At 40.6% G+C, this 16,172-nt stretch overlaps 1 non-coding gene across 1 annotated transcript; it reads right to left on the bottom strand.

Annotated features, from left to right (window-relative positions):
- Nucleotides 1-15,586: 15,586 nt before the first annotated feature.
- LOC119262482 lies at nucleotides 15,587-15,692 on the bottom strand. The gene has a single exon (XR_005129682.1). It is a non-coding gene; the product is annotated as a U6 spliceosomal RNA (small nuclear RNA).
- Between the last annotated feature and the right edge of the window lie 480 nt (nucleotides 15,693-16,172).

The raw sequence follows: 16,172 nt of genomic DNA, 5'->3' as shown, positions 1-16,172 counted from the left end.
GATTTGGATAAAAGCAGCAGAGCTTGATTGGCATTTGATTGTTTAAAAGTTCCCAGACTATTAGAGACTGCTGAACCAGGAAAGTACATCTTTTCAAATCCCTTATTGGAGTGAAAAACAGAAGAAATAGAAATGGTTTATCGCGGTTCTGCTGTCATGAACAAAGCCAAATTCTGATCCGCCTGGAATCATTACCTGCAAACCTGAAAAGCATCTCATTGCATTGATTTTACCTGGACTACGATTGAAAGCCTACATTGGACATCTTATATTTTTGAATGAATACATTGGAGAGACCCTCCTTCTCATACGGCAAATATCAGCACATTGTGTAGGAACCTACAACGCAGAGTGGAATTTATGCCTGAAGCAAAGTAGTTTTGGGAGAGGCTGTAATATTCCATGACGCACCCACAGGGTAAGCATTGACTTTGCTAAAGAACCCATAAAGAACCCCCTTTACTTAAGCAATAGAACATGAGAGGGAGTGTGTTATTTGGTCACCGTAGATCATCACAGCCGTGATGTTATTGGTGATAACTCCCTCCTCGAGTGCTCTACTGCTTTAATACAGCAGGTAAATAAATACAGTAAGAAATGAATAAACTGGCCGTGAACGCGGCGTTTAATATGTTTTAATGTTCAGTTCCTTCCTCCTAATTAGAGCTCCTTAACGAGCAGCTCATTGCTACGTCAGAGTAACGAGCTCCGCCCACTCGCTGCTCAGCCGGCAGTTCGTTCTCCAGCTCCTTACACTAAATTCCCAAACTGTCGTCACCACTGAGCAGCTTTTCAGTCGGCAGCTGTGACAGAAGAACAGCTGAACAACCTGGAATCAGCCAGAAATGAACCCAACACCATTCGCCAGACGTGTCTGATCTTCAGAGTCGGACCAAATCAGACTGAGCCATAAAACTGACCCAATATCAGGTTCAGCTCAGTTTGGTCAGTTTCTCCAGATCAGTATTAATGTTGTTTTGTTCCAGCCGGTCTGTAAAGCTTCTTACAGCCCGTTTAGTTTGGCGAATGGTGTTGGGTTCATTTCTGGCTGATTCCAGGTTGTTCAGCTGTTCTTCTGTCACAGCTGCCGACTGAATAGCTGCTCAGTGATGATGACAGTTTGGGATTTTAGCGTCGTCTCATGTTCAGAGTCGGACCAAATCGGCTGTCGGTCAGATGTGGTCTTAACAGCGTCCGTTTTCTGTTTGTGGCAAAGTAAGTAGTAAAAATGTTCAAATGGCTCGAGCGCCTCCTACAGCTGTCAGAGTCATTGCTTAGCAACGGCGTCTCAGCAGAGTGATTTGTGAAAAACCTGTGATGTTATGGTGAAATATCAGCAGAGTTAGAACGCCTCTCAACCAAACAGCTTGTGTGGCCGGAACCAGCTATAGTATAATGTACAATAACTGAAGTATAACATTTAAGGTTACACATGAATAATGTTAACACAGTAAATGTTACAAAACCAAACATATAAAGACTTGTGGACCAAACTCTCTGTTGAAATCCCAATGAAATGCCTTGAAGATGACCTTTGCCCACCTGTCCATGCCCCGCCAACAATTACATTCTTTTGTAGCTACTGTTATGACATTGAGTTGTACAGAAAGCTGGTCACTCTGATGGGAATCTCTGGTGCTTTTCAGGTCTAGAATTGTCAGTTTGGAAGCTTAATTGGAAGCCACTGGCAACACAACTGTAATGTGAGTGGGTCAAGCTTTAGCCTTCAGGTCAAGCTCTGGTGTGATTTGAGGCTTTCCAGTATTTTCTAACATGTTTGATTTCTATAATTGAAAACGGCTGTGAGTCCCGTAGAGTCCTGAGATGTTCAGTGACATCAGTGAACGAATGATGCAAGCAACAGCTAACGAAAGAGTCATGTATGTACTGTTTTATTTTTCTTCGTGTGTTGTCACTGACGACAGTCGTCCACTGAAGCTTAGATGAATCACCAAGTTCAGAATCATTTTGAGGCATCAGATAATTAGGGAGTGGGAAATGGAATTCCCAAATCCAATTTGCATCACTATGAAAAGCTTCATTGACGCTGATGTGTTTTATTCCCAGGCAGGGAGAGGGAACCTTCAAGTTCAAAATTCTAACACATTCACCTTTTTGAAACAAGTTGCTTTTTTCATTGTGACACTCGTGGGCAGCTGAGTTTCCAAACACAAGGAGAGACAGACAGAGAGAGAGATAGAGAGATAGAGAGAGGGGAGGAGGATGGATATCACTCTTTTGACAGTTCTATCCATCAGACTTTATGGTGCGGATTTGTTTTGGCAGGGAAATACCCGGCGGATCTGAACAAATCTGCGTATTACTGCACAATTAATGTAGCTGAAAATCCTTCCAGCTGTTTGGTGTTGAAGAAGGAATTTGTCAGCTTTAAATATTGACTTGATCGTAACTTCAGGTGATTGAAATATGTTGCTACTCAGATAGATGGCAGGATATTTCCAGCGCGTTTAGTTTCCACGATCATTTGAAGTCACCAGTGATAAGAAAACTGAGCTGTTATTTCACTTTGATTGAGCAGAAACCTCTGCAGAGGGTGGCCAGCTCAGCCCAGCACATCACCAGGGTCCAGCTCCCAAACACCCTGGATTTATACACCAGCCACTGCCTGAGGAAGTCAAGGAGGATTCTAAAGGACTTCATCCACCAAAGCCACTGTCTGTTCCCACAGCTGCAGAGCGGGAAGAGGTACAGAAGAAGAAAGTCCAGAACCAGCCGGTTCCGAGACAATTTCTTCTGGTGTATTGGTCTATAGGCCTGTCACTGCACCTCTGAGTCTTCATCTCCATGGACAGTCACCACCTCATCCACACCAACAGACTCACTCTGATCCTCTGCACCTTCAAGCTAGCAGATCTGTACTCACACATGTAGATTGACATCTTGTACATCTTCTATACATGTCCTGTATAATCTGGAAGGTTCTATATCCGTGTTCTATCCCTGAGAACCTGCACCTCATTTATCATCTACCTCAAACTAACTGCACATAGTTTTATTTCATAACTTATTATTGTATTAGAGTATAACTGTACATTGGAAATATTAATGTATATTGTGTATATTTATATAAAGAAAAAAAGGAAAAAAAAATATATATATACATAATATATATATATATATATATATATATATATATATATATATATGCCAAAACAAAAGCACATGGATGACTGGGAGGGGCCAATCGTGACAAATACTTTGACTTTCCCTGACTCCGCCCACTCTCGTCCTCTCCCACCCCTTTTGATTCCACTGTTCGTGACGTCTCTGTGCTCAGTACTCGAGTTCTGGGCCTGTTTCTTTTCCTTGGTTTTGACTCGCGCTGCTCTCTTTGTTTTTGTTTTTTTTCTCATTATTAATCTGCATTTTCTCTTTCCGGCCTGACAATGAATGTGTTTACATGCACTTCATTATTTGATCACATTCGGGTTTCTGCAGTTATCTGATTATTCAAATAGTCGATAGCATATTTTGACTTCTTAGACTGGACTAAGGTCGAGAAATCTGATAAAGATTCTCACTGCTGCAAGCTCTTACTCTGATTTCTTTCATATTTCTCAGTCTGAGCATGTACGAAACAGACGGTGGTTCCAGAAATAAGCGAGCAGAATCAATGTGAGATGCAGCAAAACACTTTGAAGCGACAGGGAAACCAAATACATGCTTGACGTCATGAAGGATTTAAATATTCTTCACTTTCAAGATGAAGCACGTTCATATTTTCAGGTAGAGTAAATGTTTTTTTGGAGAAAAGGAAAATAAAAACATGGCATGAAGTTTGAGTTTCACGTTACATTTACATCGTGACTTTTCTGAGTTTATTGGCTGGTGGCAAAACAGAAATCTGATTACCATCTGACTCATGCAGATCTAGAGTTTCCCCATTATTTGGTGTGTTGATCAGATTTCTGACAAAATCGGATTTTTTGCGGTTCTGGGATTATTAAATGCATGTAAATGCACTCGAGCGTTGGAATTGCCTTAATAAAGTCACCTTGTACTTGCAACCTGCCTCAGCCCCGGCGTTACAGTTATATTTCATATATATACTTAAAATTATTAACAGAATCCACTGTGATATGCTTCCAATAGGGGTCGGTGTGTCTCAGTCTAGGGGATGAATCTTGCCACCAAGGTGATATGAAGCCCATTTAAGAACAAAGAGCTTGTTTTCAGATCAGTTGCACTAATTGCGCATTTGAAGTCTAGTCAAATTGTCTGATGAAATACTTTGTTTATGTAAGTGATGAGTGATAGTTTAGTTTTAGTGATATTTAGTGATAGTTTAGCACTGGTCATTCACAACATTCAATACGGCTTACAGTGAAAAGAAGCGAGACAGCCGCTCGCCGAATAGCTTATATGAATACTTTTTTAAAATTCATAGAGTCCGCTGTCAAAATGTATAAAAGGATTGCAGGGAATCATCAGAATCTGTCCATAGAATGGAACAGAGGGGCATTCACCAAGCTCTTATCATGCCGCCTGTCCATTTAGCCAATATACAGATTATGAACCAATCAAGCACTGTCAATGAGCCCTTCTTCAACTTTAATAGAAACTATTTCAAAGGCAGCTCCATTTGGCCCGATTATAAAAGATTAAATAGGGAGAAATTACTCTCCTTTGCCATTCAGGCTATGATTATTTGACTAACATGTATCGGCCCCTTACCGGGGTCAAACCACCGATTGCTCTCAGGATAGAGAATATAATGTTCATGTCATTTTTGACATTGTGCTTTGGATTTTATTTAATTTTATTGAGAAAAGAACCTTTGATAATGATACAAACTGATTGTCCTTCAAAGCATACCAACAAACCTACACAGCCACAAAAGCAGAGCCACTGGTCAGACCATAAACTCATGTCAAGACCCATCGGATGTCTCTTATTGATTGATTCAATTGGGGGAAATATGTTCTTTTGACATTCTCGTGATTATGTGAGGTGCATGTTTGCTGTGGTCAAACCTGACGTTCCTCCCGGGATAATAAATGATAATGTCCAAACAGTTCTTGACATTGTACTTTATTTATGTATTATTTATTCATGTAAATAAATATATATTTTTGAAAAATATAAGCCCATTTTGAATTTGATGCCAACGATTCGTTCCAAAAATGTTGGGACGGGGTGTGTTTACTGCTGTGTTTCATCACCTTTTCTTTTAACAGCACTAAGAGTTTGGGAACTGAGGAGACGCTGCTGTGTTTTAGAAAATGAAATGCTTTCCCATTTTTGCTTATCATGGTGTTTCAGCTGCTCAACAGTTCAGGGACTTATTTGTCATATTTTTCATTTTATAATGCGCCAAATCTTTTCAGTGGTGACCGGTCTGGACTGCAGGCAGGTCAGTTTAGCACCAGGACTCTTTTAATACGGAGCAATGCTGCTATAATTCATGCAGAATGTAGTTTGACATTGTCTTGCTGAAATATTCAAGGCCTTCCCTGAAAAAGACGTCATCTGGACGGCAGCAGATGTTGCCAAAACATGTATGTAATGATGAGCACATCCCCCATGCTATGTGCACTAATGCCCCACTAAACCATCATGAATACTGGCTTTTGAACTGTGCACTGATAACAAGCTGCGTAGTCTTTGGTTTGGAGGACACAGTGTCTATGACTTCCAAAAAAATCGAATTCGTCGGACCACAGAACACTTTTCCACTTCCCCCCAGCCTGTAAGGGCCCAGCCTGTGCTCCTGGCCGCCAGCAGAGGGCGACAGCAGTGAGGCACCACAAGTTCAGGGATTCCCAGAGGCCCTCAGGCTGATTAGGCCCAACGTGGCACACCTGTGGACTCCTCTACTTAAGGTCTTGGCAAAGAGCAGCCCTTTGTTACACCTTTGTAGAGGGGTGACTGGTATGATTCTTAGCCCAGGTGGGAGTTAAATGAAAAAGAAAAGAGGGCTGGAAAGACAAGAGATAAATTGCCCCAAAACTACTTAAAAGCCAAAAAGAAGGCTTGAACAAGGTGAAACATGAAGGTGAAACATTAAGCTGACCTGCCTCTCATAATTACAGAGGAAGTGTCTTTTTGTTTTCTGATCATCTTTTATTTCACATTTTCTATCAGCCTGTGTATCAAAGCTGCTTTCAGCGTCCACTTTGGGTTTCTCATTTTCACTTGTGCTTCCCTTTGGTGGGAAGTTAATTTAAGATCCTTTCTCATGAGTTTCCTCTCTGCACTTGCGTCCGCCTCCCTGTCATCCATTATCAGGGCCCAGAGAAGGTGGCAGCGTTTCTGGGTCCTGTTTATATTTGGGTTCTTCTTTGTGTTTCAGAGTTTAACAGCGTTTGTGGATGCAGTGATGAACTGTGTTCACAGACAGTGGTTTTCAGAAGTGTTTCTGAGCCCATGCAGTGATTTCCACTACAGAATCATGTCTGTTTTTAATGCAGTGCCGTCTGAGGGCCCAAAGATCACGGCCAGCAGATACTGGTGTTCAGCCTCGTCCCTCACAGACAGAGATTTCTCCAGATTCTCTGAGTCTTTAATGAAATTCTGCACCGTAGACGATGAAAAGCAGAAGCTCTTTGCTGTTTTATGTTGAGGAACGTTCTTCTTGAGTTGTTGCCCTATTTGATGGTGCTGTCTATCACAGAGTGGTGACCCCTCCTCATCTTCACTTCTGAAAGACTCCGACTCTCTGAGAGGCTCTTTATACCCAATCATGTAGCCAATCACCAGGCGTGTTTTTTTTTTTTTTTTTTTTTTTTTTTTTTTTTTTTTTTTTAAGAATTACACAACTCTACCAGCCTTTTGTTGAACCCTTCCAAATTTTTTTGGAACATGTTTCTGCCATCAAATTCAGAATGGGCAAAAAAAAACATTAACATGTGAGATTTGAAGCATTTTCAGTGAAATGTAGGTTTTAAATGATTTGCACATCACTGCAATTTGCTGTTATTTACAGTTTTCACAGCATCCCAACTTAATTGGAAATGGGGTTGTACTATAATAATGGTATTGTGTATTGGTGTCAGTTAGTCAGAGGTTTTTAAACAATGTTTGAATTTAATGACCGGTCTAAATTTAAAAATGGTCCAAATATATGTTGAATTAAATTTCATTACTTGGGTTACAATGAGGAATGTTTCAATAGAGGAGCAATAATAGTATAATATAATGTTACTATTTATTATCTTGCATTATTTACTAGTTTAAAACCATTTTTCTTTCTCCTTTTTAAAAATCTAGTACAGCCTAACAATGGAAAACTGTTTGTCCTTCAAAGCACAGCAACAAACCTCTGCAGGCCCACAGTCATTGGTCAGCCCTTATACTCGTGTCATGATCCGTTGGTTGTCTACACTTGCTCATTGCATTGGAAAAGGGCATCAGTGATGTAGGGATAGGAGGCAGGTTAGTCTTCACACCTCTCACCGCTCTCACGCACTATTGAGCTGTGGGTAATTTCACCTTTGAGCTGGTGGCACAGTCACACAAGCAGACAGAAGGCAATCTTCTTCTCCTCACTGCATCCCAGGAGGCTCTGCTTGCTCTTCTGTCCACACTGAGACGGGGCTGCGCACTCGAAAAATGGAGGGAAGAGGGAGAAAGAAAGAATCGTGGGGTGGAGGACTGAGATTTTTTTATTTTTTCTCCTGGTGAAATACCAGGCACTTCCCTTCACAGCAAGTCCTTCCCTGCCTGTCATATATGGTTGTGGAGAACGAGGAAGGCTGTGTGCTCCGAGGCAGCTTCGGGCAAGTGTCACTTTAAGTTACGTGCACTGCGAGAATCTAGAAGCCAGACTAGCGGTCACTGATCTATGGGAAATCAGGTCAAGTGCCTGGTCTCCTTCTCCAACCTACTCATAATTGTCAGGAGCAGAGAGAGGGAGCCGAGTGATGGAGGGTCCAACTGGAGACATCTCCATAATGACTGCACACACACACACACACACACACACACACACATACCCTCCCTCCCCGTTTGTCAGTGAAACAGCGACACTCAGATAATGTATCCACAACAAAGCACCAGGGGGCAGGGAGAAACTGTCAGTATGGGTCATCGAAACCCACAGCACACCAGCCCACGACATTCAGGACTATAGCAGTGGAAAATGTGTTTCTACAAAATTTACTACAATAGCAGAGTCAATGTTATTCTATGACATTTAGGACTATAGCAGTAGTGAATGCAATTCCATAACATTCACTACTATAGCAGTGGCCAGTGTTATTCTACAACATTCCCTACTGTAACAGTGGACAGTGTTACTCCACTAAATTCGCTACTCTAGCAGTGGACAGTGTTACTCCACTAAATTCACTACTCTAGCAGTGGACAGTGTTACTCCACTAAATTCGCTACTCTAGCAGTGGACAGTGTTACTCCACTAAATTCACGACTCTAGCAGGGGACAGTGTTACTCCACTAAATTCGCTACTCTAGCAGTGGACAGTGTTACTCCACTAAATTCGCTACTCTAGAAGTGGACAGTGTTACTCCACTAAATTCGCTACTCTAGCAGTGGACAGTGTTACTCTACTAAATTCACGACTCTAGCAGAGGACAGTGTCATTCTGTGACATTCATTAGCAGTGACTGATGTTTTTCTATGAAATTCACTACTATAGCAGCAGCCGGTGTTATTCTCTACTATAGTAGTGACCTGATGTTGCTCTACAACACGCAGTACTATAGCAGTGTCCAATATAATTCTGACATTCACTATTATAGCATTGACTGATGATATTCCATGATATTCAGACAAAGGGTCAGTTTAACACCTGCTATAAACGTCTGATTGATCAGAGCAAACAGAGTTAATTCAATAAAATTAGAATATGTTCCTTACAATTCATTTCCCAGTCAAACTGCATTATATATTATCACCTATAAGACAGAGAGACAGACCAACTGCTCGATACAGACATACATCAATTTCTATATGAAAAACTGACACACTGATTTTGTTTTTGTCCAGTGAAGGAGAAAATAAACATCACACATCATTAAAATACGGCACATTGTTTCTGAATAACTGTTAATGTCAATTTCATTAATATACTACTTTGAAACCAAAATAATAACATCGCAAAGATTCTAATAAAGCAGAAGAAATTTTCAGATATTTCTCTTTTATCTTTTAAAATCTGTGTAAAAAATGAAATGAAATGTGTTTTATTTGTCTTTGCTTACTAAAGGTGTTTGAGCAGTTACGCTGTGTAAGAACTAACCCTGCAGTACGGAAGCTGAACTTAAGCCCAGCTGCACTGCTGTGAGTCTGTCAGCTGCTTCAAAACGATGCTGCATTGCAGGAAACAAGACGGTGATTAAAGTAATATAAGGTTGGATTTTGTGATTCACACACAGCTCAGTAACCGAGTAAACTGTGGGAATAAAATGACTTGCATTTACCTCTTCAGCACAGATTTCTTTAAAATCCTGACTAATTGCTCTGAACTCTGGTGGGAGACCACAGATAGGAACGTGGTAATGTGGCCAGAAGCTGTTTGACCTTGTATAATAATGTAAGGCCCAGTCCCGTTTCTTCTGTTTACCCCTACCCCTTGTTTTTGAGTCACATTAACCCCTTAGAACTGAGCTACAGGGCAGTGGTTGAGATCTTCCCTATGAAATGAGACCCTCAGATAAATGAGCATCACTTCATTAACAGCTACCAGCGCCGCTCTGTAGGCGACCCTGCCCGTCTGCAGGGACAGCAGAGGAGGGGAAAGTTCAGCTCCTCACTGCTGGGCTTTAGTTACATTTAGGGATCATACGCCTTCAAAGAAGGGGGCAGTTATTTATTATCACCCCCCCCAATTCTTCAGTGATGTGAAGCTGAAGTCGGAGATTCTCCAGATTCTTGTTCGAATTTTCCCGTTCCACCTTAAATGGAGCAGCAGTTACATTCTGGCGCTTCAGGCGTCAGAACTGCCGGACTATTTAAGGTGGAACGGGAAAGTTAGCTAGCTGGCTAGCTACCGAGACATTGGCACTTTTTATGCTTGTTATGATGAAAAATGAACAAAATCCACTGAAACGACATTAAACTAAGATAAAACAGTGGAAATCGTAACTTTTTAACAGAGAAAATTCTCACATTTGTGGGTTTCTTTAGTTGTTGTTAAGCCAATTTCATTGTTATCATAGCTCTCAGTTAGGACTGGGCCTAAGTTTGCCTACTATACCAGCGGCTACTGTAACAGTGCGCACTATTGGTGTATGATATTCACTACTAAAACACACTTACAATATTCATTACAACAGCATTGTACAAACATTGTTCACTTCTTTTAACATCTGCCACCGTTGGCCTACAGCGTCCACTGTCGTAACAGCAGGCTCCGTTAGCCTTCTCTGTTCACTACTGTGCCACTGGCCACTGTTAGCGTGCACTATTCACCACTACATCAGCGGGCACTCTTAGAAAGAACTCCACAAGATCTCTTTCCACGAGGAGGAAGGTGTTTTTATCCTTTCCAGACTGGCTGAGATGGAGAGGAATGAGGTTTCCTAGCAGGACTGGAGCTCACTCGGTTTCCTTCCTCTTTTATGAGCGATCCAGTTAAAGCTGCAGCTCGGCCAGTTAAAAGATGGAGCTTTTGCACCTGGGGGTGGACAAGGAAGGACATAGCTGTCTTCTTCTTCTGGCACTGAAATGATGGCCAACGCTGGCTTTGTTTGTTTCGCCATGCCTTTCAGAGGCCATTAAATAAAAGGACTGTAACCCATTTCATTGTCTACACTCTCTAAATCTTCTACCCGGTGTGGCTCAGCTGTTGGTACCTGAGTGCTTGAGCTACACCTAGTGGCAAAGACGTCCATTCCAACACAAAGGAGTAGATATAGGACGTGGTGGCTGAGGGAGATGCAGCTTTATCAGGGCAGTTATAGCATGGTCCAATACTAAAGGAGGTTAGTGGCCTAAACCCAAATTCAAACAAGAACATCCTCGTAACTTTAGTAAAATTATGGCTGAAATGGATGTAAAAGCATGTGGAGTAAAAAAAAAAGAGGTTCAAAAAGCTCTGGAGTGCTGAGCTCCCTGTAAAACTACGATGGAAGGTATTGGTATGTTCAGCATCTCTCAGCAGAGGAATCTGCCGAGATTTTTACACTCGATTTGTCTCTTTTTGGATCCTTTTGGTGTAAAATAAAACACTAAAGCTCCACAGTAAGAGGTGTGAGCAACAGTAAAGCAGTGCAGGAAGCCGATCCAACACAGCAGAACGAAGTAAAACACACAGAATTTGGGAACTTAATTAAAAATATAGAGCAAAATAAATGTAAATACACTTCAAATCAACTTTGGCTTTCACTCTTTTAAAGTGTTCTTGAGGTTTGAAGTGTTTTTGCATAATTGTTTCATTCAAAATGAGTTTTTTTCATTTGTTACATTTTTTTTTTATATTGGAGATTTATGGGAAAGTTGTTGTTGTTGTTGTTGTTGTTGTTGTTGTTGTTATTATTATTATTATTATTATTATTATTATTATTATTATTATTATTATTATTATTATTAATGATGATGATGATGATGATGATGATGATGATGATGATGATGATGATGAATATAAATATTTTCCTGTGCTAGAAATGAACATTTTTATTGATTATTGACCACAACAGCAGGCTACACCTGATATATCAATCGGAGTACTGGTCGATATGTTTTGCTTAATGTGTAACTTTTCCCAAAAATGTAAACTCTTTCTGAAATTCCTCATTAAATGAACGTAAAATTTCTTGATCATGCTATTATTTCCTCCTTTTGAGTCCAGGACTAGGCTAAAATCAAAATCAAGACTGTCCTAAAATTAAAATAAGGCACATAAATTTATTGGAACAGTGATGCATGTCTGTCCTAAACCTGAACTAAAAATGCAACAAAATACAGGATAGTCTTTAAAAAATGTACAGGACTGTCCTAAACCTGACCTTAAACCAAAACAATAAATGTACTGTCTTGAATCTGACCTAAAACTAAAAAAATAGGTACATCTTTAATGTGACCCAAAATAATAAAAGTACAGGACTTTCTTGAATCTGACCTAAAACTAAAAATTCTAGGTCTGTCTTAAATGTGACCTAAAACCAAAACAAAAAATCTAGGACTGTCCTAATCCTGACCTTGAATTAAAACACTAAAAGCACAGGACTGTCCTGCGATTACAGACCACTCTGTGATGGTGAAGCGAAGGCCTGAACTGCAGAGCAGGTGGTGTTAAGGAGGGCAGGGCGTTCAGTGAAGGCACTGTGGGTTCGGCGTTACTGTATGTGGTTAGTTTGAGTTAAAACGGATCACCAGGCCAAGACGAGATTTCGAGCCACAGGATGTGCTAAATAATTCAGCCCTTTTCCCTGTCATTCCCAGCTTTGGGCGCGCTCTGCCAGTGATTTAGCCGGTGCTTACGCAGAGCCATGCTGTTGTTTTAGCTGGAGAGGAAGCATAATTCAAGCGTTTTATCTTTCATGCATCTTTAATGACGGTATCGTGCATATCGCATGGTTCTGCGCGTGAGCGTGTGCTGGGTGTTTGTGAGCCTATGTGATCACATATATGAGAAGGTACAAATGAGATTGGACACAATGAGATTACCCAGCAGCCCTCTGGCCTCGCCTTTATTTGAGCGTTGGAGACCAACACCAAGCAGATCTGGCCAATAATCGTGACTGGGCTTGTAATTGCGCTGCTTCTATTCAATGAATGTCTTCAAAAATCTCCTCAAATCTAAAACGTTTAGGGGCGTCTTGAGTGCTGCAACAGTCTAAGCCAGGGGTGCCCTGACTTTTTGTCTTGGGGGGCCAAAGCGCAAAGTTTGAAGTTTGTGGTGGACCAAGACAAAAAAGCCAATACAGTAAATAAGGATATAAGGTAGGCGGGTTTCAAGTCGAGTTGTTAAAAATAGATTTTATATTACTCCCTATTTTTAAAAAAATACCTTAAATTAGATTTTAGAATTAAAATAGAATTAGAATTAGATAAATTCGATTTTAAACAAAACTGCAGAAATCAAACAGAATATAAAAGAGAAAATTTGTCCTGCCATTTAAAAATAAACAGGCCGCCAGAGTCATATTAAGACACCCACATGTCCAACACTCCAAGAGCGGGAAATCCTAATGAGTGAGGCCGGATCGTATGAGGTTATGTTAGCTAGAATAAGGGGCAAAGGGCCTGTGGAACTGGGAATATGGGATTATTTCATGGATCATCTCACTTCTAACTAACAGCATGATTGAGATTAGAACTAAGAGACGTTTGTATTCCTTATTATTTCGCTTTATTTTAGCTGAATTATTGCTATTTGTACAATTTGTATGTGTATATGTACTTTTTTCTTTCTTTAGCTCCTTTTGACGGAGACTACCTAAGACTTGAACAGTGTGCCTTCTTCATGTCTGGCCTTCCTTCATCAGTTTTCTATATGATGAACCATATAAGCTTTTGCTTAATTAAAAATTTGAATTGCAAAAAAAAATAAAGATTCCAGAGGAACCAACAAAGTTGTGCGTCCAAATTCCTTTTTATTTATTTAACAAGTAGCTTATTTTTGTACATTATTCCAACAAAGGTTCATAATACAAACTATTAGCCAAAAAAAATCAGATTTTATTACAAAACTTCTCTTTTAAAATTTCCACACAGATGTTCTGTCATTTCATCATCTTTACAGTTGTGCATAGATGCCGCCCCCCCCTCTCTGAGCATGATGCAAGCTGACATGAGTGTCTGTTATCTGATGTAACAGTTTAAACATGTTGAGCTCCAGTGACGTTTCTCCGAGGAGGCGTGTTCCAGCTTTCACCCTCCTAGCTTGGTAGCGTAGTGTGATGGAGGGAGAACCCGCTAGTGGGTGGATTTGGCAACAACTGAATTAGGAAAAGGCTCCAACTACTGCTGCTAATCACTAACTAGGTAAGGAACTAAAAGCACCTTGTGCAGCTCAGCTACGACCTCATTAAGGGCAGTGGTGAGCAAAGTACACAAACCAGGTACTGGAGTTAAAGTCGAGACCCCCAAGGTTAAATATTCCCCCAGTAAAAGTAGAAGTTCCTCCCTTTAGACCTCCACTTGAGTAAAAGTACTAAAAGAGTAATTGACTAAAAACTGGCTTTAAACTCAGGATCACAGATGAGCTCCTTTACTATGTTGATCTGTAGGCGTCTGTTCATAAACATAAACCAGCCCAAACTCATTTACTATAAAATGAAATGGTGTTTGTAGAAATTCAGAAAAAAGCCGCGTCAGTCTCGACTGCATATGTGGACATATTTCTATATTGAGCTCTATTTACACAAAGTTAGGTTAGTTCATCATTTATGTTGAACAGACTCTCCCAAAGTTTTACGCTGCTGCGCTGACGTTGAACCGTGTGCTGCACTGGGTCGGTATGACCAACAGGTCAAAACCAGCTCTAAACAAAGTGACCGCTGGGCCCTGATTGGCGCTCTGGCTTTGCGCTTCTTTCGTTTTGACATGTGACGTTTTTATACACACAGAAACCAAAAGGAACGACAGATTTCTCAAAATGTAGGAGGAAAAAGTCGGATATTAGACTCTGAAATGTAGTGGAGTGAAAGGAGAAAGTCCAGAACGGAGAAACTTCAGTACAGATACACCAAAAATACTAAAGAACAGAAACTCATTACATTTACTCAGTTACTGTCCAGCACTGACCAGAGAAACATTGGAGCATTTATGTGGAGGTGACCTATCTACTGTCATGTCTTCACCAGTAAGTGTATTTTACATATGAAATGTAAACATTGAGCTGGACACTTTTTTTTGAGCCTCTGTATGTGACGTTAACACTCCTGTCATGTTCAGCTGTCAGGAACAGGAAATTGACCTGATACGTGTTCAAACAACCCAAAAACAACAAATCGCTGCTGTCAGAAGAAACAGTCTCTAAATCGGCAACTTTACAGGAGAAGGAACAAAAACTTACTTTACTTTTAATGTAAGTCAGTGGAACCAGACATATTCGGAGTCATTTTCAGGCCTGTCATGGGAACGGGATCAATACAAACTAAATATCTCCTTTCAGTTCAAATCGGCCAAAACGAGCAAACAGTATTATTTAAAACTACAGTGTGGGGACTAAACCTGTTCATACACTCATGCTGTGGGGACCTTTCTTCCTTGTAGGGACCACAAGTTTAGCGAAATGATTTTTTGTTATTTTTACCCCTCCATTCTCACCATTTGGGTTTTATTGCTCTGAATGTTGTGTTTATATAAAACATGAAAATGAGTGAGTTGTGAATCAATTAGCTTAGTATTAGTATTATACACTTTGTATTTAAGTAAGTGATACTTTTTAATCCCACAAACGGGGAAATTCCACCTCCGCATTTAACCCATCCGTGAAGTGAAACACCACATACACACTAGTGAACACACACACTAGGGGGCAGTGAGCACACTTGCCCAGAGCGGTGGGCAGCCCTATCCACGGCGCCCGGGGAGCAGTTGGGGGTTAGGTGTCTTGCTCAAGGACACCTCAGTCATGGACTGTCGGCCCTGGGGATCGAACCGGCAACCTTCCGGTCACAGGGCCAGTTCCCTAACCTCCAGCCCACGACTGCCCCCAAAAATATGCAGCGCCTCACGGATTTGCGTGTCATCCTTTCGCAGGGGCCATTCTAATCTTCTCTGTATCGATCCAACTTTAGTATATGTGCTGCCGTAGCGGGACTTATTCTATTAGTGTAAATATTTATTACACCAATAAGCCCAGCAGATTTTTTTTCTTTTTCCAAAAATGTTTTTGTGTGTTTTTTGTAAAACTTTTGAAACCGTTCAACAGAACAGGAGAGTTAATACATGAAGATGGACCACATGATGCATACAAAGAAATTTCTGACCCCAATTTATTACTTTTTTGACCTTTGATGAAAGATGAAAGATTTTTTTTGACTCTGTGATGAATCTTCTTTCAATTAGCGCATATATAATTATATTTTTTGGCATAATGTAAAATTGCCTGTCATCCTTCATATTGTATGTAAATTTCATGATGAATGGACTCCAAAATGGCCTAAGATGAATTTTCCATTGTTTTCATTGACTTGCATTAAAAGTACAGTAGGTTTTTTCCTCCTCCTGTAAAGTTTGGAGATCCGAGGTTTTGCTGCGACAGGTTTACAGGTGGAACAATGTTTCACTGTTAAATTGG

Source organism: Pygocentrus nattereri, chromosome 25 (genome assembly GCF_015220715.1).
Source record: "Pygocentrus nattereri isolate fPygNat1 chromosome 25, fPygNat1.pri, whole genome shotgun sequence".
NCBI classification, from domain to species: domain Eukaryota; kingdom Metazoa; phylum Chordata; class Actinopteri; order Characiformes; family Serrasalmidae; genus Pygocentrus; species Pygocentrus nattereri.
This window is presented reverse-complemented; position numbering and strand designations above follow the sequence as displayed.